Genomic DNA, 5,848 nt, shown 5'->3' on the forward strand with positions numbered 1-5,848 from the left:
GGATTGAGAGCTAAACTATCCTAGATTTGTGCATCGATGCAAAAAACGGCAAGACAAAGACTATTAAAGGAGAAATGGATCATTTTACGCAAAAGTACCGAAAAGAATGGCAATGTGTGGGCACAAGGCCAACGGGGGACCAACGGAAATTTTAAAAAAAATGGCATCGCGATTGTTTTAGTCGAAAGATTAGGGAAGGGTAAAAAAAATAGGAAAGACACGGTGCTTGATGACCTAATTAGTATGGATTGAAAGCCTAAAACTAGCCTAGATTTGTGCTATGCAAAAAACCGCATGAAAAAAGACCTATTAAAGGAGAAATGACATTTTTCGCAAAAACAAGTACAAGTAACCGAAAATGGAAATTTTTGGCACAAAAACGGCAATCAAAGGGAGGACCAAGGGAACATTTTTCAAAAAATGGCCGATTTTTTAGTCGAGACTTACTTCGGGTAAGGCTACAAAAACTAGGAAAGTACAAAGTCGCCTGATGGGGCTATATTAGTATGGATTGAAAGCTAAAACTATCCTAGATTTGTGCTATGCCAAAAAACCGCATGAAAAAAGACCTATTAAAGGAGAAATGACATTTTTTCGCAAAAGTACCGAAAATGGCAATTTTGGCAAAAAAACGGCCAAAGGGGGGGGACCAAGGGAAATTTTTCAAAAATGGCCGCGATTTTTTAGTCGAACTTGTACAAAGGCTTAAAAAACATAGGGAAATACAGGCATGCATGATGTCCCCTTGTTATTAGTATGGATTGGAAAGCTAAAACTATCCTAGATTTGGCTATGCAAAAAAACCGCATGAAAAAAAGGAAACTAATCAAAGGAGAAAAGAAATGACATTTTTTCCCCGAAAAAAGTACCGAAAACTGGCAATTTGTTGGCCAAAACGGCCCAAAGGGGGGACCAAGGGAAATTTTTCAAAAAAAATGGCCGTATTTTTTAGTTCGAACTTCGTAAGGCTAAAAAAATAGGAAATACAAGTCGCCTGATGGCATAATTAGTATGGATTTGAAAGCTAAAACTATCCTAGATTGTGTGCTGATGCCAAAAAACCGCGATGAAAAAAGAGGCTTATCAAAAGGAGGAATGATATTTTTCGCCAAAAGTACCCGAAAATGGCAATTTTTGGCAAAAAACGGCAAAGGGGGGACCAAGGGAAATTTTTCACCAAAATGGCCGAGTTTTTAGTCGAACTTCGTAAGGCTACAAAAAAATAGGAAATACAAGTCGCCTGATGGCCTAATTAGTATTGGATTATTGAAAGCGTAAACTATCCTAGATTTGTGCTATGACGAAAAAAAACCGCCCTATGAAAAAAGACCTATCAAAGGCGGAATGACCTTTTTCGCAAAAAGTTACCGAAAATGGGCAAATTTTGGGCCCAAAACGGCAAACGCAAAGGGGGGGACCAAGGGAAATTTTCTTCAAAAATGGGCCCGCGATTTTTTAGTCGCAGCTTCGTAAGCGCTAAAAAAAAGAGGAAAATACCAGACGACTGATACTAATTAGTATGGATTGAAAGCCTAAAAAACTATCCTAGATTTGTGCTTTGCACGCTAAAAACCGCAGTGAAAAAATTAGACTCTCATCCAAAGGAGAGAACACCTGACATTTTGTTGTCGCAAAAGGCGAAGTACCAGAAAATGGGCAATTTTTGGCAAAACGGCAAAGCGACGTGCGACCCGAAGGGAAATTTTTCACCACAAAAATAGGACCGATTTTTTTATGTTCGAACTTCTGTAAAATGGCTGTAAACAAATCATAGGAAATACAAGTCGCCTGATGGCCTAATTAGTCTGGATTGAAAGCTAAAATATCCTAGATTTGTGGCTATGCAAAAAAACCGCCATGGACAAAAAAGGAACCTAAATCAAAGGAGAAATGACCATTTTCGGCAAAACGTAACCGAAAATGGCAATTTTTGGCCGAAAACGGCCAAAGGGATGGGACCAAAGGAAATTTTTCCAAAATGGCGATTTTTTAGTCGACTTCTTTAAGGCCTAAAAAAATGAGACAACATAGGAAATACCAGTAGTCGGCCTGATTGGCCTTCATTAGTATGGATTGAAAAGCTAAACTATCCGTAGCTTTGTGATATGCAAAAAACCGCCATGAAAAAAGACCTACATCAAAGGAGAAATGAAAATTTTTCGCAAAAGTACCGACAAATGGCAATTTGTGGCAAAACGGCAAAAGGGGGGGACCAAGGGAAAATTTCTCAAAAAATAGGTCGATTTTTTTGTCGACCTTCGTAAGGCTAATAAAATAGGAAATACACGTCGCCTGATGGCCTAATTAGTATGGATTATGAAAGCTACAACTATCCTATGATTTGTTGCCTATGCTAAACAAAACCGCATGAAAAAAAGACCTATCAAAAGGAGAAAAGAATGACATTTTTCGCCAAAGCGACCGAAAATGGCAAATTTTTGGCAAAACGGCAAAAGGGGGGACCAAGGAAAATTTTTCAAACAATGGCCGATTTTTTTAGTTCGAACTTTGTAAGGCTAAAAAAAAAATAGGAAACTACAAGTCGCCTGATGGCGCTAATTACTATGGATTGTAACGCTAAAAGATATCCTAGATTTGTGATATGTCAAAAAACACAACACCAAACCGCATGAGAAAAAAGGACCTATCTAAAGGAGAAATGACATTTTTCGCCAAAGTACCGAAAATGGGAAATTTTTGCAAAAACTGCAAAGGGCGGTGGGACCAGAGGGAAATTTTTCAAAAATGGCCGACTTTTTTTAGTCGAACTATCGTAAAAAGGCTAAAAAAAAAAAGAAATACAAGTCGATGATGGCCTAATTAGTATGGATTGAACGCTAAACTATCCTAGATTTGTGCTATGCAAAAAACCGCATGAAAAAAGACCTATCAAGAGAGAAATGACATTTTTCGCAACAAAGTAACGAACAACTGGCCATGTTTGGCCAACCGGCAACAACGGGGGGACCAAGGGAAAGTTTTCAAAAATGGCCGATTTTTTAGTCGAACTTCGTATTTCAAGGCTTAAAAAAAATAGGTAAGACAAGTCGCCTGATGGCCTAATTAGTCTGGATTGAAAGCTAAAACTATCCGAGATTTGTGCTATGCAAAAAACCGCAGTGAACCAAAAGACCTATCAATAGAGACAGAGAAACTGACCTTTTTCGCAAACAGGCACCGAAAATGGCAAGTTTTTTGGCAAACCGGCACAGGGGGGGACCAAGGGAAATTTTTCAAAAATGGCCGATTTTTTAGTTCGAACATCTATAAAGGCCTAAAAAAAACTAGGAAATACAAGTCGCCTGATGGCCCCTAATTAGTATGGATTAGAAAGCTAACTCTAATCCTTAGATTAGTGCTATGCAAAAAACAGCCGCATGAAAAAAGACCTATCAAAGGAGGACAAAAGTGACTTTTGTCCCAAAAGTACCGAACATGGCAATTTTTGGCAAGAAACAGACAAAACGACACACGGGGGACCAAGGGGAATTTTTCAAAAATGGCCGATTTTTTTTTAGTCAAACTTCGTTAAGGCTCAAAACAAACGGACCTACACGTCGCGCTGATCGGCCTAATTAGACTAATGGATTGAAAGCTAAACTATCCTAGCTTTGTGCTATGCAAAAAAACCGCAAATGAGAAAAAAGACTTATTTCCACAGAGACTGAGACGGGAGCAAAAGTGGCCGAAATGCCATTTTTCGTCAAAAAGTTATGACCGACAACTGGCCATTTTTGGGCCAACACGGCAAGGGGCGGACCAAGGGAAAATTTCAAAAATGGCCGATTTTTTAGTCGGAAAATCGTAAGGCTATAAAAAAACTAGGAAATACAAGTCGCCGTATGGCACTTTACTTAGTATCTGGGATTGAAAGGTAAACTATCCTAGATTTGTGCTGTACTTGCAAATCCTACCGCATTGAGACACAGGAAAAAGAACCTATCGCAACAAGGAGGAAAACTGGACATTTTTCGCCAAGTGCCGAACATGGCACTTATTTTGGGCCAAGGCGGCAAAGGAGGGACCCAGAGGGTAAATTTTGTACAAACAAACACTGGTCCGATTTTTTAGTCGAACCCTTCGTATAGAGGCTAACAAAATAGGCAACGTACAAGTCGCCTGATGGCCCGTACTTAGTATGGATTGGAAAGCTAGACCTACACATAGACTTCGGGCTGTATTCAAGCAAACACTTACAACCGCATGATGAAAACAGACCCCTCTCAAAGGCAGAAGAACAATGACATTTAGTTCCGCCATAAATTACCGAACCCGGCAAACTCGCTAGCAAGAACGGCAAGGTGTAAAGGGCACAAGCGAAAGACTGCGGAACAATGGCCGATTTTCTAGTCGAACTTCGTAAGGCTAAAAAAATAGGAAATACAGGATCGAATGATGGCCTAATTAGTACTGGCATTGACCACGTAGCGCTAAGACCTTATCCTAGAGTTTGTGGGACTGATGCATCAAACAGCTATGGAAAACAAAGACCTCAACCGAGGGTGAGGAGGAAATGACCAGTTTTTCGCGAAAAGAGTACCGGAAAATGGCAATTTTTGGCCCCAACCGCGCCCCAGGAGGACGGCAAAGGGACGGTGACCAACGGGCAGACGAAGGATAGGGTTTATGTGATTCAAAACAAATGGCCGAGAGTGTTTTGTGTACAGGTCGAATCTCCGTTTACTAACGCGCGGAGGTAGCAGGTAAAAAAATGTAGGAAAAAATTTACCAGTCGCATGATGGAAAGCACTCAGTAGACTATGGGATTGACAGGCTCAACTATCCTAGATTTGTGCTATGGCAAGAGAGAAATCCGGAAATGCAAACAAAGAAAAGCGACCATCAAATATCAAAGGAGAAAATAGACCAACCATTTTATCGACGAGAAAAAAAAGTACCGAAAAAATGGCAATTATTGGGCAAAGAAGCGCAAGAGGGGGAAGAATAAGGGAAAACAAGCAAAAAGGAAGAAAAAGATTTTTACATTAACATGGCCGATTTTTTTTAGTCGAACTTCGTCAGGCTAAAAAAATAGGACACTACAAGTCGCCTGATTGGCCGCTAATTAGGATTGGATTGAAAGCTAAAACTATCCTAGACTGTGTGATATGCAAAAAATCCGCGATGAAAAAAGACCTATCAAAGGAGAAATGACACTTTCCGCAAAACAAGTACCGATTTTTATTTAGAATGGCAAGTTTGGGCAAAAACGGCAAGGGTGCGGGACCAAGGGAACTTTTTCCAAAATGGTCCGATTTTTTAGTCGAACTTGGAACGGCTAAAAAAATAGGAAATACAAGTCGCCTGATGGCCTAATTAGTATGGATTGAAAGCTAAAACTATCCTAGATTTGTGCTAATGCAAAAAACCGCATGAAAACGAACCTATCAAAGGAGCAATGACATTTCTCGCAAAAGTAACGAAAGGGCCATATTTGTCGGCAACCCCGGCCAGGGGGGCCCACGGGCCATTTTTCAAAAATGGCCGCTTTTTTAGTACGAACTTCGTCCGGCCTCACACCTAGGCCTACAAGTCGCCTGATGGCCTACTTCGTATGGATTGAAAGCTAAACTATCCTCGCTTTGTGCTGCCCACTAAAACCTCACCGCATGAAAAAAGACCTATCAAAGGAGAAATGACATTTTTCGCAAAAGTACCGAAAATGGCAATTTTTGGCAAAACGGCAAAGGGGGGACCAAGGGAAATTTTTCAAAAATGGCCGATTTTTTAGTCGAACTTCGTAAGGCTAAAAAAATAGGAAATACAAGTCGCCTGATGGCCTAATTAGTATGGATTGAAAGCTAAACTATCCTAGATTTGTGCTATGCAAAAAACCGCATGAAAAAAG

The sequence above is a fragment of the Montipora capricornis genome, unplaced genomic scaffold (assembly GCF_036669925.1).
Source record: "Montipora capricornis isolate CH-2021 unplaced genomic scaffold, ASM3666992v2 scaffold_474, whole genome shotgun sequence".
In the NCBI taxonomy this organism is placed as follows: Eukaryota; Metazoa; Cnidaria; class Anthozoa; order Scleractinia; family Acroporidae; genus Montipora; species Montipora capricornis.